The following is a 25,088-nucleotide window of genomic DNA, read 5'->3' as shown; positions in this document are numbered from 1 at the left end:
GTCGACCCCTATCAAACTGAGATGAATGCATCCCATAATGCCTGTTTTTATTACATTAGCCAGGAAAGATGAAATCAAAGGACTACTTTCAACAAAAATGTCCTGTGTCTGCTGCTCAATACTCCTTTGGCAGGCCCTGGTGATTGGCCTGATTGTGAGCCGCATAAAGTCTGACCGGGCAGCTACGCACGAGCTTGACAAAGCTGAGCTCATCCCAGCAGGCTGCTTGGCTTTTTTTTTTTTCACAGCAGCCCTCTAATTCCACCAAACCCACCAGATTAACAAAAAAAAAAAAAACCCGAAAGTAAAATAGCTCGAAATGATATCCCTGCATGAGCTACTATTACTCTTTGTAACCTGCAATTACACAGGTTCGATCTAAATGCCCCGAAGCATGAGCTCATTAATTCAAGCCATTTCAGGACCAATAAATATTTTCTCTTTTGTGGTTTTCCCGTTATTATTCATTGTCAGCAAAGAATGATAAAGCAGGCAAAGGCTGCCCGAAGAATCGTGGTGTGAAGCCACCTGTATTGTCGGGATGGCAAGAAAAGAAGATTCAGGCAGGCACAGGGACGGGAATGAGAGGACAAAAAGCCAATTTGGACAGAAGAGGGACAAAAATTAGAGGAGGGACCAATGGTGATAAAGGTGAGGCTCCTAGGGTGATACCTGGGGCATCTCTTCCCTGTGACTTGTCCTGGCTACCCCTAAAGCACCTGTGGACACAGAGTATCCACAGAGTATACACAGGGACCAGAGACTCAAAGCTGATTAAAATCCAGTGTTCAAGTCATCTTTGGCTCCCTTGTAAAGATATTTCCTCCAATGGCAAGAGTCAGTTCTAACATTCCAAATTCATCCGAAATGTTCCTTTTGGATATAATAATTCAGGTGGGAAAAGGGCATCTGGGCAGTGGTGCCCGTGAGCCAGTGTGTCCTGCAGGGCACCGGTGGTGGGGAAGCAATGAACAGAGGGTTCACAGATGGAACTACATGACAGAACAGGACAAGGGCTTTGAAATGGAGGGGCCTGGATGCCAGGTGCAGCCCTGTCACTACCTCAGTGTGCCTGGGAACAAGCTCTGTAACTCCTCCACACCGACATTTATTCATCTCCAGGAAGGAACTACAACAGCCCCAGCCCGGGCGGCAGAGTCCCTGAGAGGAGTTAACACAGCGATGAGGTGATGAGGTCGTGGCTTGTGGCTTGACCCTTCGACGGCCTTAAACGGAGGCCACAGCATTACTTTAAAACAGAATTCGATGGGAGTGGGGGAAAGCTTTAAAAAACATTAAGTGTCCCGTCAGAGGGAGGCACAGATACTGACATGGAAATCTGTCCAAGTAAGAAACGGATTGCCTCAGGATTTCTCTCTCACACACACACCCTGTCTTCCTTCCGGAGGACAGGTGGGAGGAACTCCGGAAACGCCAAGGGGAGGCTACGGGGCTTCCCAAGCTGGAACATCAGCCAACTGACTGGCTGCGAGCAGTGTTTCAACTGCTCTTCCTTCTTCCTGCTTCAACCTGCTTGCAAATCCCCCCAACTGTGGGCATCGCCACACCCTTCTGAGGGTGAAGCAATCCCTCATTGCACAGTGGTCCAAGACAGGGTGGTTGTCCACTGTATCAAGGCTGGCTGTGCGGCTTCCTGGCTCACCCCAGATGTGGAAGAGGGGAAAGCACCTGCACCCCGAAAACAATACCACTGTGCAAACAATGCTCTGCCCGGACGAGTCAGAGCGAAGTCGGCCTCAAGTGTTGGCACACACGTGACATATTAATTAAAACAACATGCATGCTAAATAACATTGAGACCCAAAGCACAGAAGGCCTCTAAAATCGCAGTCGGTAATTACGCGTGCGGCTGCTAAATCACTCTTAGAACGCCAGTGTTGCTTATATAACAAAATTAGTCTCTGGGCCATGACCTTGAGGGGTCATCTGGTGGCACATTCCCTTCCTTGTAAGCTGAACAATGTCTAAATGCCAGAGGAAGATCATTCATCTAACATTCAAGTCCTGAGGGGAAGAATTCCTTAGGAGCCCTCAATGGTTTAATTTAATAATTATTTGAGTTCCAGCTTATGTACTTTCAGCTTTGCCCTGAGAGAAAAGGGTTGGGGGGATGGAGGCAAGATACTGTGCATGTCCTCAAGGAATAGTAACTTGCTTTTGGTTCGCACCTGCTTCAGACAAGAAGTCCTTCTGTATGGCTCACTTAGCTCTTCCAAGATACTATTAAAAACTTATCAGCATTTGGTTAACCTTGCCTGGGGACCACACAGGATCTCTGTAGTAATGCATTAGGGTCCATATTAGATACCAGGGGCTGAGGATAGCACTGACAGTAGGGTGAATAAGTGTCCCTGGCACAGTATTTTCACGCTGACCTAAGGATGTCCACCAATTCTAAATTTCTAATTACTCACAAATTGTACAGAATTTGACATTTACTGGCTCAGTTAGCACCAAAAAGAACCGGGAAAAGGAGAGACTCCATTATCTTGCTTCCAAAATCATTTTCCATTTGTAGTTCAGTCAACATATCAGCAGCTCATTAAGTGTATTTAATTTCATTCCCTCAACATTAACCTATGTACCACACCAGTGACCACAACTTTGGTGTCCCAGCTCCTAAATTCTATTAGTGCTCACAAAGGTTCTTGGTTTCCACATAATGTTCCATCAGTGCAGAGAAATTAATTAAATTAAAATTATTTTTATTGTGATTTAATTAGCTTGATTTAATTACTTTGTTCACTGACTGAGCACTCTGTGGTTACTGCCAGACCCTCTCTCTAGTTCGTGGCATGAATGTTCCCAGAGAATTACACATTTTCTCTGTTCAGCCATTGGAGCAGGCTAGCAGAGTTCGCCAGAAACTCACGATTTATCACAATCAGCATCATCACAAATTATAGGAAGCATCCAGCAATATGATAGCTTCTAAATGAAGTGTCTGAAAACAGGTCACACCACCATCCTACCCTGTTAATCCGTCATATTTCATAGTCAAGCTGACGCGCTGTCCAATTTGCCGTGCCTGCCTTATTGCTTGCTGCCTTGCAGAGTGGCTGCACAGGAGAGCCCACGTCTGTCCAAGCTGCCATCCTCACTGATGCACACTCACAGTCCAGCCCTCCTCTGGCTCGCTACAGACCTGGGCCCGCACTCTCCGTCCCCTGGCAAGCAGGCATTTCCTCCTTTCATTTTGCCTGAAGTTCATGACCTAAAAATTTGTCTCCTATTAAGAATGTAGGCAAAACAAAACAAAACAAAACAAAACAAAACAAAACAAAAAAACACACAGAGAAGCCCCTGTGACTCAGTCTTCAGAGAACTCCAGATATCTTCCCAGTTATGTCTTGGTCACTGTAAAAGTCTTGGGACAGTTGCCCCTCATGACTATTTCCAGGCGGTGATGAGGCTGAGCCCCCACAGTGGATGGTACTCTGCCTCCGCCCTTTCTCCTGAAGCCTCCCCTCTGTTCAGAGTGTTGACTCGAGCAGAGCCACGGCAGCCAGTCATTAAGCACCCTTATGTTTTTCAAAAATAAAATAATCTGCTGTGTGCCTATGCTTGAAATGCATCATTCCAGTTAATGTGTTCGGAGCAGTACTTCTTTGTGTTCTTATGTTCTGGTAACTGCATTTTAATATATTTGGCATGCTACATAATTCTCTGTGTTTTTATTTTATGATTAAAAAACCAGTTTATCTGAGCAGGAATCCTTTGGCTTTTCCCAGACAGCTGAATGCTAGAGCACAAGCTTTTTTTTTTTTCATTGTATTAGTTTCCTGTGGCTGCTATAACAAGTAGCTCAATCAAACAGCAGAAACTCATCCGGACACAGTTCTAGAGGCCAGAAGTCCAAAATCAACATCACTCTGCCAGTATCCAAGTCACCCTTCCAGGGTCTCTAGAAGAAACAGCCCCCTCTCTCTTCTTGTCACATACCTTTGCTCTTGGCCTCTTCATCCCAACCTCTGCCTGCTTGTTTTCATGCCTCCCAAAACTCTCTGTGTCACCTTCCTTTGCTTCTCATTTATAAAGATTCCATGTCTGTCTGTCTGTCTGTGCAAATGTGTGCATGCGAAGGACAGAACATGGGGCCACTAAACTTCATCCCGGTCTATGATGCTACTTTATCTAATGATATTTGGAGCTCATCAAAGAATAATTACCTCTTCACCTAGATCACACGTACAAAGACCTTTTGTCTAAATAAGACAACCGGTTCCAGGGGTTAGAATGAACATGGTTATGCCCTGTGCCTCATTCTTTGTGCTGTTGTTGTAGTTGCTGTGTGTGTGTGTGTGTGTGTGTGTGTGTGTGTGTGTGTGTGTCCTTTCTATTGATTAAATTTGATCTTTGATAACTTCACATGTGTACATTCTGATTATTCCCACACCTACCCTTTTTTTTAAACTCTCCCACCCCTGTCTCTTTCCTCCTTTTCTCTAGAAGGCCTTTCCCATTTGTGTCTTCTTTGTCTGTCTGTCTGTCTGTCTGTCTGTCTGTCTGTCTGTTTGTTTTGAGACCTGTAGATATTAAGCATAAGACTCTGAGAAGCCACAGGTTTGGAACTATGTTTGGGGACCTGGCAGGCCCATCTTGAGAACACACCAGAAGGCAATGACTGACTCCATCTGTGACTCATGACTGGCTGTTGGCTGTGCCAGTCTCATGCAGGCCCAGTGTGGGCAACTGCAGATATTGCGAACTCATGTTTGCCATGGCTACGTCATGCCATACATGCGCTTCGCAGCTCTTCTTGCCATCTCTGAGCTCTTTTGTTCTTCTTGACTCCTCTTTCTTGGTGGTCCCTGGGCCTTAAAGGAAATGTTAGAAATGTCCCGTTTAGGCCTGAGCACTCAGGGGTCTCTTATTCTCAGCATCCATGAGCAGCCGTGAGCCTCTGCGCTCATCACTGCGCCCCATAAGGAGAAGCTTCTGTGGTTGCAGATTAATGTTTGTCTATAAGGATAAGGAAGAGAGTAGCATTTGTTTATGGTTACATCAAGCATTTAGGATGCATTTTGGCATCATGTCAATTTAGTGAAACAACAGTAGTGAACGCCCCACTAGGGCCTAGGGCTTCCCTGGCGGTAAGTTTTGTTTTGTTTATAGTGTTTACAGTACTAATCTGTGTTTAATCTTTTATTGGCCATTCAGCTCTGACATTGGCAAACCTTATGATGTAAGTGATATACAGTTATTTCCAAGGTATGATAAAGCCGGAGCCAAGTAAAAACAGACGCCCGTGGCTAAGCCGTTACTAATAAGTGCCCCTGTGTTGCGTAGGGCTTACTTCCTAGTGAACGTCTTCTCCCTGACTCGAAAGCACTGACTCCACCTTGCTGATCGTTGACCCAACTTAGCAACACAAGTCACTGCGGATGGCATTGCCCCCTTGGAATCAGGCACTGAGTGGGAACCCAAGTGCCCTGCTACCGCCCAAGTTAGGAGAAAGGCTCATACTATGAATCTCCAGCCTGAGAGAAGAGCAAAATTCAAAACCATAATTCTATTAAATGGATATCGACTTTGAACTGTAAAGTTAAATAATCATTGTCACAGCACCATAAGTTGAGGACCATCTGTGATCAGCTGTGAGTCAATGCGACCTTCAGAGGAATGGCGGCATGCTTCCGCAGCTGTCTTCACCATTGCCTAGGCTAGGGCACAGGACAGATGACTAAAGCAAACCTGTCTGCCAGCTCTGTGCACTACTGGCCCTGAATACATCCTGGGTCTGGGGCCTGAGTCATGGTTTCTCTTCTCCCTTCTCTCCTCCTGCCCTGAAGGTGCAGTGTTTGTGTGTTCTGAAACACTGAACGAGGAACCTATGTTGCTAGCCAGAACTGAGATGGGCAAGGGTGATTTGTTGAGATGGGGGGGAGGAGGGTTCATTTTGTTTTGTTTTGTTTTCAGTTAACTAGGACAAGGGGAAGCTAGCTAGTCTAACTTCAACAGGAGCTTGGAAAGCTACTGAGTGAGACAAAACTATTCCAGTCGTATATACCAGACCTGGACCCAGGTCCAAAAAGAATAGCCTGCTTCTTTCCAGAAAGAAATAGAAAGAGGGTGAAAGAGGGAGGGAGGGGGAATGGGAAGACGCAAGTAAGAGGATAACGATTGAGATGTGAACTAAATAAATTACTTAAATTAAAAAAGAAAGAAAGGTAGAAAAGGAGAAAGAAAATGGAAAGAGAATGTGGTGGCTCATGCCTGCAATCCCAGCACCTGGGAGGTAGAGGCAGGAGGACCAGGAGTTTGATGTGACTCTTAGCTGCAGAACGAGTTTGAGGCCAACCTGGAAGACATGATATTTTGTCAAATGAAAGAAGGAAAAAGAGGAAGGAAGGGAGGGAAGAACAGACAGAGAGATATGATTTGAATTTGGCAGCCCGATAGTACGGTGAACCCTCTGACCCAGAAACCTTGTTTCCTGCCCTAACTACCCCTCCCCTTCTGTGATGTTATTCAGAACTGATGGTTCCAAGTAACAGTTGCTCACTCACCTAGGGAAGTATATGTAGATGATATGGCTAGAGATAGAGACATGTATTATGTGGGTTCTTTAAACCGGGATTCGTGTGTGTGTGTGTGTGTGTGTGTGTGTGTGAAATCTACTAAGTCCTACCTCAAAGCTCCTGCTATGTGATGCTTTCATCTCTCCTTTTTAAAGATTTATTTACTATTATATATACAGAGCTCTGCCTGCATATACACCCGCAGGCCAGAAGGAGGCATCAGACCACACTGTAGATGGTTGTAAGCCACCATGTGGTTGCTGGGAATTGAACTCAGGACCACAGAGCCATCTTACCAGCCCCGCTTTCATGTCTTTTAAAACTAGCCTCTGACAATCCACATGTGCGTTGGGATGAGTAGATAGAGATCTCCATATTCTGCTTTTCCATTCAGAGCACATACCCTGTAGAGAGCAACCGCTTTCAAACCTTGGTGTTTTATCATTAAGAGAGGCAGGGCTTTTAAGTTAATCAGGTTCAACACTGACTAGTTTACGGGTGACTAGAGTATGCCCCCAGTGGACCTATGCTGGGAGGTGGGTGGGAGTCTAGGAGGCTTTTCTCATGATACCGCACAGGGAACTAACATAATAACTCCAGGGTTTTTGTTGCTATGATTTGTTTTATTTTGTTTTGGTTTTCTCTTTGTTTTTATCAGCCATCTTTAAACCACTTATCTTCTTTAAATTCCTGTCTTTAGAAGACAGGAAGAGGACAAATATTCTGTAAATGTGACTTGGAAAAAAAAGTGAGAGTCTAAGTTGAGGCTCAGAAGTGAAAGACTAAAGCGACGTCACTGAGTGAGCTGCATGTGGATGTGGATGTGGTGTGTATATGCATTCTCTCATATGTGGGGTGTACACACAGCACGTGTGTACACGGCTACAGAGACCAGAGGTTGATGTGACACATCTTCCTCACTCACTCTCTACCTTACAGATTAAGGCAGAATCTCGCTCTCACTTGAACCTACAGCTTGGCAATGTGGCTAGTCTGTTGGCCAACTTGCTTCAGAGAGCCTCTGTGTCCACTCCCCAGGGCTAGAGTTCCAGGTAGGGTACTGTGACCACTGAGTATTTATCTGAGGACCAAATTCTGGTCCTCACACTTCTATGACAAGCACCTGACCTGCAGAATCATCTTCCTTGCTTACAGTCATACCTTGTAAGGCATCAAGAGGGTAATCTAATTCTCAGGATCAAGAAATATTTGATCAAAAGCAACACTGAATCTAGGACAAAGGCGGTTCCCCCACAGCCTTCCTATACTTACTGTTCCCTTAGCTCTCAGCTGCCTGGTAGCTTGTGGAACTCCATCCTGTGGTCCTGTTTGGCATTTAACTTATAGTTGGGTAGCAAGAATACTGGTAGCTTGAGATTTGCAACAAGCACCCTGAGTGGAGAAGCCTGCTGTGAGCTTGAACCTGTAACAGTGGGACCTACACTAACTCCAGGCAGTTCTAGACCTTAATTATTCTTTGGATATCCAAAGTTGGTGTTGTAGGATAAGAGATCTGTTTAGTGTCATAACAAACACTGCACAAAAGTTAGAACATGTCTTTTCAATCCACACTGGGGAAAGTAGGGAAAGAGGTAAAAATCTTTGCTTACCCACAAAGTCTAATAGTATTAAGCACATAGTAATTACATCAATGGATGTTGTTTATGGAATCAACTTAAGAAAACATCTCATAGAGAAGATAAAGGATGTCTTTGATGGAGACTTCCTTTGCCTTTGGCTAGAGATGAGGTCTTTAACAAACTTGATTATTGGGTATAGTAGTTTGAATAAGAATGTCCCCTGTAGTGCATATAAACATGTTTTTGTTTTGATCCCAAGTGTGGAATGTGAAACAGACTTGTGTGAGGGTGTGTGATGTTTGTCCACTGCAAACAGACTTGTGAGAGGGCACGTGGTGTTTGTCTGATACAAGAGGAACTGCCGTATGTGGGCACACGGTCTTTGCCAGCTGATAAACATCTTGGTATGGACTCTGAGAGGCAGTAAATATGAACCCCTTGACCCAAACCCAACAGAGGCTTGGCTTTTTGGTTTTGGGCCTTTTAACTGCTTGGATGTTCCACTCTCTGCTTTCAGGCGCTCCTAAAGAGAAACGCTCCGGAGAATGCTTTGAGGTTCTGGGTTCGAGCTGCTGATGTTGCTGTTGCTTTTGCTGAATTGATGGTTTGCTGTTTAACAGGTCTGCTGGAATCCTGACCATGATGAAGAGTGGAATCTGTTCAAGGAACTGAGTCTGAAAAAAGTCTCCTTCTCCTGTTCCCATTAACCTCTTCTCTCTCCTAGCTAGGGTAGGCGAGTTGGAAGGGAAGTATAGGAATTAAAAAACTCCAAATAAAATAGGTTTGAAAAAAACCCAAGCCCACAGGCCCCCATAGGCTCATATATTTAAAGTCCTTAGGAATGGCACTATTTTAGAAGACTTGGAAGGATTAGGAGGTGTGGCCTTGTTGGAGTGAGTGTGGTCTTATTAGAGGAAGTATGTCACTGTGGGGTGGTTTGGAGTTTTCAGAAGCCCATACCAAGTCCAGTTTTCTCTTCTCCCACTGCTTGTGCATCAGGACGTAGAACTCTCAGCTCCTCCTCCAGCACCATGTCTACCTATGTGTCACCATACAGGCATGGTGTGTCCCCACCATGATGACAATGGATTGCACCTTTGAAACTGTAGGAAAGGCCCCCAATTAAATGCTTTGATCATGGTGTGTCTTCAGAGCAGTACAGCAGTGACTAAGACAGAATGAAGTTGGTACCAATATAATGAGGTACCGCTGTGACAGACCTGGCCATATTATTTGGGAGTGGATGGTGAGATGACTTTGGAACTTGGGGCCAGAAAAGCTATTGAGTGTTGTCATCTTAGTAAGCTGTTCTGTAGGAGCTTGCTTCCAAGCAAGAATGTTGAGAGTGATGTAAACAATGAAGGCCTGGTGTGTGAAACCTCAGAAGGAAGGAAAAGCTCTAAAGGGCTTTCTGCATGAAGAATCTTTGGTATCTGGTCGGCTGGTGCTGAAGCATCAGCTGTGACTGACAACAGAGCAGAACCACTAAAGTAAAAAGCATTTCTTTGCTGGGACAATAGATGTTGATCACTTAGGGCTGAAGAATCAGCTGTGATTAAGAAGAGACCTGCCGGCGTCATCGAGGTGAAATATTCTGGGAAGTGTTTCCTTGGGGTCACCCCACAGAAGCTGTTTTCAGAGGTGACTGAGGTTGTTCCTTGTGCTGGCAGCCAAACTTGGTGATGAAAGAGAGAAAGAAAGAAGTCTGTGTGTTTGTGTAAGTCCAGCAGATTCAGGGAAAAAAAAAAAAACCACCAACAATCACATGGAGGAAAGTGGGGCAGCTTCAGAGAATAAGTCCAAAGTGTCAAGGAAGAGCACTCAGGCTTGTGGCCACTATATGAAGGAAAAGGAGACAGTAAGAAAAGGAAAAGTTGTGCTTTTCTGAGTTAGGACTCAGATAAGTGGGCAGCCTAAATCATGGGGACTCCATAAAAGGCTGCATAGGGGAAGGTGTCTGGGAAGATGTGTGCTGTCTCATTGAACAGCTATTTTGCCCATCTCCTTAACTTGGTCTAGGTGAGTCAGCTTTCTCAAAGTGTGGTCTGTTGGCCAGGTGATTCACCAGCCTAGCTAGATTAACTCTTAAGGAAGAAGATAAAGTGTACAACGTTCTGGTCTTTGGAGAAAATCAAAATGCCGTGTGTTGGAGATGGAGTGACAGCTCAGTGATTGAGTACTGGATGCTCTTCTGGAGGACCCAGCACTTACCTGGTAGCCCACAACCATCTGTAGCTCCAGTTTTAGTGGATATTATACCTTTTTCTGGCCTCGACAGGCATCAGGCACACTGTGGTACACTAACACGCATGCAGGCAAAACACACATATTTGTAATAAAATGATTTTTTTAAGTGCCATGTCTCCACCCAGGACCAAAGGTAAATTCTATTCTTTTGACCAGGAAAAAATAATTTTCCCGTAATGGGCCTCACCAGAGCTCTGTATGCATCCATTCTCGCAAATGCCCTCTTGTGGAACTCTGCTGGATAAGGTCGAAGTCTGACTTCTCCAGATATCCATTTCGAGCTCTATCTATGAAGGTTGGACTTCCTTTCTCAGCTGGGTTCTCACCCCACCTTATCTGGTAACCCCAGATTTTGTAAGGAGCATCACATAGTCCTAAAAAAAAATATGAGCTCGACCCTTTCTTGATAAAGAACTTTTACAAGCACAGGGAATTCCCGGAAGTACCCCTACCCAATGCTGAGTTCCTAGCTTCTAGCAAAAGGCCCTTAACTGTACCTAGGAGTCATCTCCTCACACATAGGATAATCAAGTACTGTTCTCTCCTTTTTGTGATAGGGCCCCGTAGTATTACTGCATGTAAATGAGCTACTGTACCACTGCCAGTAGATTAAGTATCCTGGCACCATTAGCCCTAGCGAATCAGACACATACACCCAGAAAGCCCCTCCCCACTGGCCAAGGATTATAAGTAAAGGCCAACTGGCTTGCAGGGGTCTTTCTCACATGCTTGTGCTTGAGCTCAGGCTTTGTTGCTCATCTTTCCTCTGCCATGACCATCTGAGACTCCATTTATTCCAAGGCAGGGGAGGGGAAACCACCACTGAATGCCTGGTGCAGGCAGCAATGGCAGAACTGCCTTTGCTGGGACCCACTCAACCACTGTGGATAGCCTGCATCTCACAGAACCTGCCTTCAGGCATCTGCCTGCTTCTCTTGCCCTACCTGGTATGGTAGACAGACCAGAGAGCTGTAACACTGCAGTACCATCGCAGGCCTGTGGAACACCTGAGTTTCCATTGCCTTCTGGTACCAACAACTCCGCTGTCTTTTGGCTGCTTTTGGGTGTTGGTCAGCTTTCTATGCCGTGACCTTGGCATGAGGAGCTGAAACACCGGTAGAGCTCCTGAGTCTCCGAGCCTTGCAGTGTCATTCTAAAAAGAGCGAACTGTAATACCTAGTGTGGGAGTTCATTTTCCACCTCCCTCAGAGAGGCTGGGAACTCAGCTTTGTGGCCAAACCACAAGCCTCACCCCGTCTTTGCCCTGATGGGTAACATTCCTTTGAACTGTGAGCCACCATAAGCCCCCTTTCAGTTTCTTTTTGTCAAGTATCTGGTGACAGCAATGAAAAAACTAATAAGAAACTTAGTAGTGGTGAGGAGTGGGGTGGCTGTGAGAAGGTTGGCCAACATGGTTCTAGAGCCTTCTGAAATGGCTTTCGGGAAGCATTTGAAGTTGTGAGCCACATAGGGCCTGGCTATAAGCAGAGCTTGATGGGGCATTCTGGATGGAGTTGGAAAGCCCAGGCTGCCAACTGAAATGCAGACAGTAAATCCGGGCTCTTGAGCTTTCAGAGGTAAATAAAGATGCTACTGGGACCTGAACTAGGGGCTGTTCATGTTGTAGTCTAGCAGGAAATCTAGCTGCATCTATCTGTGTCCTGAGTACCAGAGTGAAAATGGACTTAAAAGTGATAGACTAAGTTGTTTGGCCGAGGAGGAAATTTCAAAACAACATAACCACAGGGCTGTGACATGGTTATGGCTCACTGTTCACTAAAGTTTACAAAAAAATTGAAAACAGAAGGTATAGACAGTGCAACCAGCAAGAAAGGAGAGTGTGCCTCAGTTTAAGCTCTGCGAAGCATGCGGAACTGTTCAAGAGATTAGCAGAGACCCAATTAGGAGAAAATCTGGGTTTGCACTGCGACAAGAGGAAAGGTGCTTTGAGGGCAAAGCCCCACTGGTCAAAGGTTCTAGCTTATAAATATGCAAACTAATTTGCCACTGAGGCTTCTTTATAAGCAATTTCAAGGATGCTTTGTTCCTCCAGGACAGTCAAAACAACCTGTTCCAGTCTCTCTGTGGATTGCCTACTTTGCTTTGTTTTGTTCAGTAAATTTCTGCTTAAAAACAAAACAAAAACCCTGCCTCAACTGAACATGGCTGTGCACACTGGCAATCTCAGTGCTCAGAAAGCAGAACCAAAAAGGTCAGGAGCTCTTGTGATACAGTGAGATCAAGGCCAGCCTGTGCTAAGTGAGATCCCATTTGGGGGAAAAAAAACTGCCTAGAGAAAGAAATGTTTTCCCAAAATCAGCCAGCAAAATGCAAAGGTCTACCACAAGTATGACAGACAGCACTTCCAGTTGGTAAGAGAAGTTGGAATGTCATTCACATGGTACTGGTTTTGTAGTCATAAGTTATGGGTTTCTAGATCCTTCTACTATAATAGAAATATTGTTCCTTCCCAGGGAGGAGTCAGGAACTAAGGAAAAGCTCTTTAATAGTGTTTGTCCAGGTGGGGCTAATGACCAAGAAAGAGCTGGCCTTCAACAGAAGATTTTACTAAGGTATATCCATACACCTTAGGCTTAAGCAATCCACCAACATTGTCATCCCTCAATCTCTTTCAGGTCCCAACCTCAGATGACACTTTGAACAATTTCATCAGAGTTGGAAAACTGCAAGTGTGGCTGCTTGGACAGAGATTCATACAGCAAAGATATTGCTAGAATCATTTTAAGTATGCCAGTGTTGCTATGTTTTTTCTCTTTCTTTTCTTTTCTTTTCTTTTTCTTTTTGCATAGTTGTTAACCAGAGACATCTTGCTCACTTGGAAAAGTTATGTATTTTCTGGTAAGCACAGGGGCCTTAAAGGCACACCAGAACCTAACAATGGTTGACCTGCCTGTCAGAGTCAGCTTCCTTCAGGAAATGGAGCCTAATAGTTGGTCAATACTGGTGAATAGGCCTTTACATCCTAGCATCCTAAATTTCACTTGTCTATAATAGGCCTAGTTTGCATATTACTTATCTTTGGTGCTCCTTTAGCTATATTCCATTTATGTGGCTTAATGTTGCATAAAATAATCTATTAGTAAATCCTTTATAACATCAGTTTTATTATTTTGAGTTTCTTCTGCCTCAGTACCAAGGTAATAAGTCTACGATGAGTTCAAACAATGTGTGGCAGTTTGGACTCTCTGCAAGAGGGCTCTGAAAAGCCATTACACGAAGCTAGGGAGGTGAAGCCTACATTACTACAGACACTGAAGGATGCTTGGGATGCCAGAACTTCGAAACATCTGCTGTAGGCACAGAGTGAAATAAGCCCAAAACTAGACTCTGTGACTCTATGTGACTCAGGGAGCAGAACTAACAGTGTGGGGCTACCCAGATGATGTCACTAAGACCCCAGAAGCTAGGGAGAGGAAGGTGTGGGACTTGAGGTGCTCCCGACTGGGTTTCATCCTTGTTTTGTCCCTGTCTTTCCTTGCTGTGATCTAATTCCTGCATTTTATAATGGAATGTTTATTCACTGTCACTGTGTTTTTAGAAGTATGTAATTTACTTATTTTATATGACTTCACAGCTAGGAAAATGCCTTGAGTCTCAGAAGACTTTAAACTTTTTTCTTTTTTCTTTTTTTTTTTCTTTTGCATTATGAGAAGGAATAGATATGGGATGTTATAGCTTATTTTTGTTGTTATATTGAGGGAGATGCTCACAACGCAGCCTTGGCTGGCCTAGAACTTCCTGTGTAGATACGATTGGCCTGAATCTCCCAGAGGCCTGGCTGTTTTGCCGCCAGGATGCTGGGATTGAAAGCATGTGTCACTATGGCCATGCAGTGTTACAAAGTAAAATGATGTCCTTGGATGACAAAATGAGAAGGAATAAAGTTACGATGGTCAGTGTTTGTTATCAGCTTGAAGGGATTTAGAGTCACCTAGGAGAACACCTCTGGGCATCTCTGTGAAGGTGTTTCCAAAGAAGACCCAACATGAGTGTGGGCAGCATCTCCGCCATGGCCTGGAGCTCTGACTGAGTGGAAGGAGAAAAGGAGAGCGTGAGCCAAGCTCCAACATTCTCTGCTTCCCGTCTGCAGATGCTACTGGCTGCGCACACTGCTGCCACTGTCATCTCTTCCTGTCTGTGGTGGGTCAAAGTAATCCCTTCCTTTTTTGATTTTGCATCTCTCAGGTATTCTGTCACAGCAACAATGAAAATAACTAGTAAAGTTAGAATGTGACTAACATGCAAAGCTCAACTGGGGGGCCGAACCTTTCACAGACCTGAGACTTCTGCACCTCTCGGGGCACTGAGCTCTCTTCCTGAAAAGCCCTCTGCATTTTTCCTCCCTTGTAATGTTATCCTTTTTTACTCCTACTATTTTCTTGCTTCTTCCTCAATTTCAAAAGCATCCATGGGCACAAACATGCACCACTATTCCAAGGTCACACAAAGGACAAAGCTGACTGGGTCAATAAAAGCACGGCTTCTTTGGTATGGCCTGGTAATGGGCATCTTATCCTCAGCACTCCCTGGGCCCTCTAGGTGTTGCTGGGCTAATCCTAGTGTAGAATTACTGCTTTGGACCTTTGCCCTCCTCTTAGCCATTAGAGAGAAACTGTCCACTCTGGTATAATCACGTTTTTGAAGCATTTCTTAGAAAGACTGTGTCTAGCCTGGCTAACCTAACCTGGTTATAAAAAATAACCAATGAAAATGAAAGATGATAATTTGAGTGTTTTAAAGGTTTTCCACTTCCCAAAAACCTAATGAAAGGTGCATAAGGATTATACCAATGGAAGGCTTTAAAATCTATAGGCAAACATAAAAAATAAAATATGGTACCAGATACCTAGCAACTTGGAGGAAGTCTGTGAGCCCTGGTGCTGATGGAAAGAGGTCAGTTCATACTGACAACCCAGGCAGCTCACAAGAGTCTCCAGCTCCATGAGATATGATTCCTGCTTCTGGACTCCACAGACTTCTGCACTGACATTCACACACACACACACACACACACACACACACACACACACACATACACACGTGCGCGCTCTTTTAAATAATAAAATAAAATTCAAAGTATTGACAACCACTATTCAAAATCAACAAAGAAGGACCATATAAGAGATAAGTTAGGAAAACACTCCCCAAAGATAAGACGTTCTCAGACTTGAGCTAGAAGGGAATGAGACTGTGGGGTATCTGAAGGCAAATCTGTCTGCTGACCAACATCTGTCTGTCTCACAGCTGAATAGACTCCCAAATAAGGGACATAAAACCACCAAATTAATAAAAGTGTAAAATTTCCCCTTTGGCTTGAGGAAAACAGAAACTAAGACAATTAGGGATAAGACACTCTAACCTCCAAATAAACAAATTCTTATCTCCTTCAAAAAGAAGAGAGCACAAGCCTTGGGGTGGGGGGAGTGCATGCCTTTTATCCCAGCACTCGGAGGAGGCAGAGGCAGGCAGATCTCTGTGAGTTCAAGGCCAGCCTGGTCTACTGAGTGAGTTCCAAGACAGACAAGGATACAGAGAAAGCCTGTCTCAAAAAACCAGAAGGAAGGAGATGGGGCTATCTTAAAAGATTTAGTAGACAAAAAGAGAGAATATACTTTGAAGACAGAGACAGAGAGAGAGACAGAGAGGGAGAGAGAGAGACAGAGAGGGAGAGAGAGACAGAGAGGGAGAGAGAGAGACAGAGAGGGAAAGAAAGAGAGAGACAGAGAGAGAGAGAGAGAGACAGAGACAGAGAGACAGAGAGGGAGAGAGAGAGACAGAGAGACAGAGACAGAGAGAGAGCCAGAGAGGGAGAGAGACAGAGACAGAGAGGGAGAGAGAGCCAGAGAGGGAGAGAGAGAGACAGAGAGGGAGAGAGAGAGACAGAGAGACAGAGAGACAGAGACAGAGAGAGACAGTGAGAGACAGAGAGACAGAGAGAGACAGTGAGAGACAGAGAGACTGAGAGACAGAGAGAGACAGAGACAGAGAGAGACAGACAAAGAGACAGAAAGACAGAGACTGGATCTCCCAATGTTACCTAGGATAGCATAAAATTCTTGGATTTAGGGATTGAGGCAGTGACTCAGTGGGTAAAGCACTGAGGCTCCCCAGCACATCCATAAGAACTGGGAAGACAGAGCCGCCAGCAACCCTAGAGCTCCAGAAGCAGAGACAGGATGGATCCCTGAAGCAAGCTGGCAAATTAGGAAGCAGGCTTTAGGGTCAGTGAGAAAAGCTAGCTCAGTGAGTAAAGTGTAGAACAATTGAGAAAGACACCCAACAGGAACCCCTGGCCTCTGCACACCACACCTGTGCACATATGTGTATGCATACTGAAACATACATGCACCCACATATAGTCACACACATGCACATGACAAAAGAAATCGCAGACTCTAAGAATCGCCCTGCCTTAGCTTCCTGAGTAGCTGTATTATGAGTGTGTGTCAATGAGCTGGTACAATACAAATATTCTTTTGGATTTTCAATATAAAGAAGAAACAATAAATACTCCTACCAAACGAACCTTGTATTCCTTAAAAAAAAAAGATGGAATCAGGCCAGAAAAATGGCTCAGCGAGTAAAAATGCTTGTCACCCTGCCTGATGACCTCAATTGGATCCTTGGGACCAATTGGCCTCCATAGTCCCAGAGGAAGTGGCACTATTAGGAGGTGTGGCCTTGTTAAAGGAAGCATGTCGCTGGGAGTGGGCTTTGAGGTTTTAGATTCTCAAGATAGGCCCAGTCTCTCTCTCTCTCTCTCTCTCTCTCTTTCTCTTCCTGCTGATCTAGATGTAGAACTCTCAGCTCCTCTCCAAGCCCTGCCTGTGTGCCGCCATGCTTTCTGCCATGATGATAATAGACAGCAGCTCTGAACCTGTAAGCCCGGCTAACTAAATGCTTCCTTTTATAAGAGTTGCTGTGGTCATAGTGTCTCTTCACAACAGTAGAACTATGTCCTGGTGCAAAGAAAGAACCAACTCCTTGCAAGACACTCCCTATCCAAGCATCATGTCATACACACACACACACACACACACACACACTCTCTCTCTCTCTCTCTCTCTCTCTCTCTCTCTCTCTCTCTCTCTCTCTCTCTCTCACGCATGCACGCACGCACGCACTCATCAAGGCAGATTGAACTCTAAAGATGACACTCCCTATAACCACATGGTCATTGACAAGTGACTTTCTTTTCATCAAGAACAGGAGTCTACTTTTCACATCCTTAAGTCTGGGGAGGGGGCAGGTCAAGGAAAGAGAGGGCCTATGATTTCTCTGACCAGTTTGATGGGCTGTAAATGACACTGTGTCTTCTGTGGCCACAGTCTTCAGCTAGGAGCTTCTGCTTCATGCCCATTGGGAGTTGGCAGGGTGACAAAGTGTGACTACATTGAGACCCCCTCGGGCTGTGAGGAACCCAGGCCAGATGTGTTCTCAGGTGAGAGCATGGGGAAAGACAGACAGAAGCAGAGAGAGAGAGAGAGAGAGAGAGAGAGAGAGAGAGAGAGAGAGAGAGAGAGACTGAGAGACAGAGAAACCAAGGAGTATCTGCATGGGAGGGACAGAACAGGCTCTATGTCCCTGCATCCGTGTGATCAGGCACACCATTCAGCCAAGCTCACCAAAAGCCTGATTCGAAAAGTCATAAGCAAATAAAAAATTATTTTCCCGGGCCTCAGAGCTGTGGGGGCATTCTGCAGTTGCAGAAATAGACTCTGTGGCAGGGGTAGCCAACAGCCGTGTGGAGTGCCTCAAAGAAGCAGACAGCCGTGAGTGCTGAGTGTTGAAATTCCTAGCTCTCCCCCTGCTTTGGCTCCCACAGTGCTGGCTTCCAGGATGCTACTACCCCCAAGGCTGGAGGCTGGCAGAGTCTCTACTGGAAACTCTGACCAGCTCTGGAGGAAACACACCTAAAACAGCAGCTGTCCTGAGGGAATTCCCCTAAGCTGCCCTGCCAGGAAGCTTGACCCCACCCTTGGCAGTCAACTGCCCAAGCAAGTGAGCACTACTACCTTTCTAAAGAGAGTAGCAGACCTAAAACAGAGATGGGAATGAGTAGAAAGAGGAAAAAAAATAGTAAAACCATCACTATTCTTTTTGAAAACAAGACCCAGATAACGTAACGCCCATGCAACAAGAGCAGCACAGCGTGATGCAGTCAAAAAGGAAAAGTAGCTGATGACCAGCTGAAGAGAGTTTCAGAGCCTTGAGAGTATAGTAATATACGCTGAGCAGACAAGCAAGAAGGAATGATCCAGAAATATTTTTAGAAAGAAAAAGACATAGGTGGGAAATCAAAATGATGAGATGGCTAAAGGAACAGGACAGACCAATAATTCTCTAGTTCATCCAAACCGTAAAGATTTCCCAAGAGCAAGGATTTAAATAAATAAATAAATAAATAAATAAATAAATAAATAAGAAGAAATCACTGATCAAGTAGATCAGGAGCATTTCCCAGAATTGGAAGTCATGACCCACAGCAAGTCACACCATCAGAGGGACAGGGAAGGACATTTGCTGGAGAAAGTGCGCATACAATTGGTACAAGTCAAGGGATGAGATTTCTCAATGGCACGAAGTCGCTCTAAGACAATGGTGCAGTGACTTCCAATTTCTGAATAATTGTTTCCATACTGGGGCTCACCTCCCTAAACTGCTGTGTCAGAGCGTGCGCAGCACTCTAAGACATAGGATGCTGAAAAGAAAAAAAGAAAAAAATAGCTTCCCACGAACTTTTTTTCAGGTCACTACTGGAAAGGGTGCTTCGTTAAACAAGAGGCTCAAGGAGAAAAAAAAGACAGTCAGAGCCAGGAACTAGGCTTTAGCAACGTAGATAAATAAAGGAATTCCCAAGATCTCGGCAATGAGGGACATCAGCGTGACAGCTGCCAGGCCAGAGGAGAGCCCTTCAAGGTCAGAGGACACACAGTGCCACCCCAAGAGGAGATCCAGAACACTGGCATGAAATCAAAGGTTGATAAATGCGTAGCAACCAAAAGGCCAAACAAAACAAGTCTAGCTCGGCACAGCACTTTCCTGCAAAATGTAACATGCACACCAGGTGTAACTTCCAATGCTTTGTCATCTTAAAAATTGAGCTCAGATTCAGTTTCACAACAAACCATATTCAATTCCCTATTATCCAAAATATTATTTCAGCATAATATTGGTATAAACATGTTAGGAGATATCTTATATTCTTTTTTTTTTTTCCCAAATGAAATAGTTGAGCTTCAGGGTGCATATGCATTTAGCAGCCATCTCAAGTCGCCCACCCAGGTTTCTCAGAAAGACTTGATTTCTGCTGTACAGAGCGTTCATTAAATTCACAAATGGAAGGTGATTTACATAACAAAGGTATTCCAAACATTACTAAAAGCTGTCAAGGTTTTTAATTTAGTTGTAAAAGAATTCAAATTAAACAACACTAAGAAATAGTTCAAGGGGCTGGAGAGATAGTTGAGCTGTTAAGGAGTTGGCTCTTCCAGAGGACCTAGGTTCAAATCCCAGCACCCACATGGCAGCTCACAACTGTCTGTAACTCCAAGATCTGACCCCTTCACCCATGCAAGATAAACATGCAAGCAAAACACAATGCACATAAAATAAAGGCAAGTATATTTTTAAAAGAAGTAGTTATACAGCCACCATATTCATATTTCAAGTACCTAAGGGGCCATGTGGCTGTTAGCTGTTCCTATGAGGCCCAGGGAAACAAAGAGAGAAATAGAAAAACTATCATAATTCCTGAAAGACTTGTTTTTGAGTAACGTATTCTAATACTGAACCACAATATAATGCAAACTACCCTGGGAAGATGGCACAGAGGAAATGTTTCCTCAAGGGAAGAAGTGAAAAGGAAGTTTGGTCCCTTCATCCATGGGTAGTACCTTTATGACTTGGACCCTAAGTGTCCCCCACAGGCTCATGTGTTAGAACACCTGGTCCCCAGCGGGTGGCTCTCTTTGTGAGCCGTGACCTAGCTAGCAGAGCCTACTGGCTGTGGCAGGCCTTGAGTGCTATCGCCACCTCTATTCCATCTGGAGCCCTCTAGGCCAAAATACACAGGGCCTCCACCACAGGCTGCTGCAGCCTCACGTGCCACACCTGCCTTGTCACTTTCCTTGCCGTGAAAGACTGACAGCCCTCAAAACCGAAGGACAAAATATGTCCTTCCTCTTCTAAGCTATTTCTGTCCGGGTGGTGGGCCAAAACACAGAGAAAACTAAGACAGTTGCTTGAAACAAACAAAAATGAAATAAAAATTTTACCCCATTAAATAGAAAGACAGAAGTTAAATACAAAAAGAATACTGAAACATAGCCCTAAGTGGCTGGCTCTAAAGTAGGGCGAGATGGAGGGAGGAGGACTCAAGACTCCTACGTTCCTAACAAGCTTGATGGTGTTTGCTTGGTTGACTTCTTAGATTTAAGTTTGTCCATATGTGATTTTGACTCATCAGATGGTTTTAACAGGATCACTGGAAGCCTGTCACAGAAGTGGAAAGGCTGCAGCGTAGCACTGCGAATACGTGACTCTCACATTAAACCCTCCTCCTTTCTTCTTACTGAGAGAACAAAGACAGTGCCCCCCCCCATCCGGGAGGTGGCCCCAAGACTCAGAGGCAGTGAAGTAAAAGAGATGCTGGTAAAAAGGGATGATGCCGGCATCATCTTGTTCAAAGCCAAACCCATCCTCAAGTTCTGCGTGCTACACTCTGAAGAAGGAAGGCCTGAGTGGTTGGGGAAAGGGCCGCCTACAGAGGCCAGGCACACTAGGTCCCAAGACAGGTAGGCACGACAGCCCCTTCCCACACCTACGAGTCTATGCAGACCAGCATCAGCACCCACAACTCCAAGCTCCTCCCCTCTCCTGGCCCCCAAAGGCCAGGGCAGAGCTTTTACCATGGGGCATTTCCTCTTGGCTCTTACCCACACCGATCTCTTTAATTTGTTGCTATTGTTTTTTAATCTTAAAGCTGGAGGGTAGGCAATAGAGTTTGACCCATGTAAAAAGCCAGTCATGGCCACATGTTCCCATAACCCTCAGTGCCATGAGGGGGTGACAGCCAGGAGGATTACTAGGGCTCCCTAGCCACCCACCTGGATCCAGGCTCAGGAAGAAACCTTGTGCAAAACGAACAAAGTGAAGAATAACAGAACAGGATGCTTGACATCCTCCTCAGGCCCCCAGACAATGGACCACACTACACGCGCGCACGCGCGCGCGCGCGCACACACACACATGCACACACACAGACAAATACAATAAATTGCGTATAGTTTGAGTGGTCCATCTTCAAGTGCCTATAGTTGAGTGAAACTGATGGTACTTTTCACACACAACTTAACAATGCGCATGCTAGGAGCAAGAATAACACCATGTGATCTTAAGTGGGCCCATCATGCCTAACTCATATTACACATAGGTCTAAAGAACAGGAGAAGGAACAGATTTGTCTGTTCGGTTTGAACTCACAATTCTCCTGCCTCAGTCTTGTAGGAAACATAGTTGGCTGCGTAAGCATGAAGGGCTTAATTCAGATTTCCAGGACCCATGTAAAAAGCTGGCTGTAGTCGGTCACATCACGTGCACCTTAGCCCAGTGTTATGAGGGGGCAGTAGCCAGGAGGATCACTGGGTGATGAGGACCTGTCCACGGTGCTCACTCCTCTTACTGAAATGCTTTTTTATCTTATCTATTACTACATGGGACTAATACAGTGTTCTAGGGGGTCTCGTTTCCTTTCTTACATTTTCAGGAAACGTCTTTCCAAATCTGTTTTCTTTCTTTCCTCAGTTGCTGCGTGGCATTTGGTATGAACATGAAATGTCCCCCCCACAGGCCCATAGAGTTGGGGCTTGCTGACCAGATGATGGGATTTTGGGAAGGGATCAGATCCTTAGAACCCTGGTCTGTCGGATGAATTGACTGCATGATGGAGTCATTGGACACTGGCTTTATTGAGAGGCGGTGCCAACGAGCGGGGAAGTGGAGACGTCCTTGTAGGCTGTGTCTTACCCTGGCTCCATTCTTTAATCCTTGTGTCTCCTTGCCGGCCATCGTGACATGAGCTGCCCCGCTTCCCCTCTGCTGTGATGCACAAAGCCTCTTACACTGTGAGGTGAATGCATCGTTCATCCTGTAAACTTGTTTATCCAAGATTGCCCTCTTTCATTCTGTGGGTCCTGGGGAAAGAGTTAGGCTTCTACTTCTCATCTATTCCCCGGCCTCATAGTGACGAAATTGAAATTAGCATCATGTTGACCACATTTTATCTTTAATCATGCACACACGTGAGCACACGTGCTTGCACACACACACACACACACACACACACACATGCTCCAAATCTGAGACCCAAAATAATGCTCTTGGGAATAGCATAAAATGTTTGTGCAAGAGCTGTCCTGATACCTCTTGGGATCTGCATGAAGGCCTCTATAAATCTATAGTCTGGCTATAATATGCTTGTGAATTATTCCTACCCAGCCCTCTACTATGTGATTGGGAAATTGCTAGAACAAAAAAAAAAAAAAAAGGATGTGGAAGCATGAAGCATTCTTGGGCACCTCAGAAGAGTACCTCCATAAGATGAACCAAAAAAAAAAAAAAAAAAAGAAAGAAAGAAAAAAGAAAGAAAAAGAAAAACACCTGACGGACCATTGACCTGCCCCAGGCACTGAAGGCAGGAGTGGTCTCTGTGAGGAACAGCTCTGCCACCTCTTCCTCCGAGTTGGCCCTTGGCTATCCTAGCACCGGGCAACTTATCTAGAAGGCTGTTTTCATGTATGCCTCCAAGGTCCCCTACCTTGAGAGAAGAGAGATTAAGAGTGTCTGAAGTCACCGTTTCTTAAATGGCAAACAAGTAAACACACTTGCTTAATTAGCTAGAGGCGGTGGCACTCTGAGGTTGACGTCTGTGCCCCTGCCAACAGGGAATTGATGAAGCCTTAGCCAGGTGCAGCTAGCTGGCTGAAGCCTCTCTGTCTTTTCCAGCCCACATCCTCCTGTTGCATCATCTGGGACCTGCTTGGTCCCAGCAATGGGGGCTCTTTTGTTTATGCCTCTGCAGCCCTCCACCTGAGGGGGCGGCAGGGCCCTTTCAGTTGTTTTTCCGTCACCACTTCTCCATTTAGGGAACCACCCGGTAGCCTTTATCAGTCCATATCTGAGCTCGGAGATCACACATATCAGGCAACCCTTTCCCCCTCGGCCTCAGCTGCAGAGAGCTGAGCTGAGGGAATACAGATGCGCTGCTGTGACAGGAAGCAGAGTAGAAGAGCTGAGGGCCTTCCCTGAAAGCTCCCTGTGCCGCCCCACTTCCTGGTTCCCACCATCTGGGGTCCACTCCTCCATCCCTGAATTGACAAACTCCTGCTTGGTCACATCTGGTTGAAGAGAAAGAAACAAGGAGTTGGGAGCTCTCTCCTAATAGGCAGCGCTTGGCACACACAATAGAAGCAGCTGCTGTTTATAGCCCTTCTAAGGGTGGCCTCCAGCCGGACCCCACACTTCCCCTCCCTGTGGGGCATTGTTTTACACGAAGCATCTGGAACCTCGTGGTCCTGTGGCTCTTTTCATTTTCTTTCTTTTTCCTTTCTTTCTTTCTTTTTCCTTTCTTTCTTTCTTTCTTTCTTTCTTAATCAAAATCTATGAATCCTCTGAATCTAATGTACTGTTCCTGGGGAAACTGCTCCTGCTCCTTTGAGGTAGGATCACACACAGGTCCCAACTCCTCCCTCTTGCTCTCTGTTAAATGGAATATAAAATTCTGCCTATCAGTCACAGGGATGTTTAGTTTCAGGCATCCCTCGGTCTCTACCTGCTGCAGGGCATGGACCCCACACCCCCCACACACACACCCCCACCCACACACACCCCCACACACACCCCCACACATACACACCCCCACCCCCGTCCCGAACTTTCCAGCGCAGGGACAGGGGCTTCCCTTTACTATAAAACCCAGACATCTTGGTTCTCTCCTCCCTCCGTCCCTCCCTCCCTCCCTCCCTCCCCCTTCCCACCCCTCTCTCTCCCCCCTCTGCTCTCTCATCTCTTTCTCTATCGACCCTCCTCATCTCCTCTCTCTCCTCTTTCTGCACTACCACCCCCCCACCCCCACCCTGTCTTGCAATTAGCTGATTCTGCTGTATCAATCACCCACCATATAAGCAACAACTCTTAAGCTCAGGGTGGGGACACACACCTGAAATCCCAACACTCAGGAGGCAGGAAACTGAAGCAGGAAGTCCAGCCTGGGCTGCATTGTAAGACTGTCAAAACAGAAGAACAAAAACAAATAAACAACAACAACAACAAAAACTTAAATGATTTTTAAAGTAAAAAATAAGAACACATTTTCAAAGCTGTCCCTCGAAGTCTTCTTTTAAATAAGGGACTCTGGGGTTTAAAACATTTCCAGATTCCTAATATCAACGTACACAAGAACCAAGCGGCAGGGCCTATCCTGCTTGTTTTGTGTTCGTTTTTTTCTCTGACCCCAGGGTTTCTCTTCGCTGGCCTTGTACCCATAGAAACAACTGTGGATTGGCAGGCGGCAGGCAAGAAGGCTCGGAGCGCATCATCTGACTGCACTGGCCCTTCCGTAGCCAGCCTTTTCCAGACGCCGGCACAAGTTCCACTGGACAAGGTGGCGCCTAATTACCTCACTTCTGTTTTTTTCCCT

The 25,088-nt window shown here is 45.5% G+C and overlaps 1 long non-coding RNA gene across 1 annotated transcript in view; it reads right to left on the bottom strand.

The window, feature by feature from the left end:
* Positions 1–24,759, bottom strand: part of LOC311585756 — a 41,550-nt gene extending 16,791 nt beyond the window's left edge. The window contains exons 1-2 of the long non-coding RNA XR_014775340.1: positions 24,609–24,759; positions 10,557–10,743 (exon numbers count right to left, since the gene is read on the bottom strand). This is a non-coding gene — a long non-coding RNA (uncharacterized lncRNA). The remainder of the gene's footprint in view (positions 1–10,556; positions 10,744–24,608) is intronic.
* Between the last annotated feature and the right edge of the window lie 329 nt (positions 24,760–25,088).

The sequence above is a fragment of the Acomys minous genome, assembly GCF_964271855.1.
Source record: "Acomys minous genome assembly, chromosome: 1".
Taxonomy (NCBI): domain Eukaryota; kingdom Metazoa; phylum Chordata; class Mammalia; order Rodentia; family Muridae; genus Acomys; species Acomys minous.
This window is presented reverse-complemented; position numbering and strand designations above follow the sequence as displayed.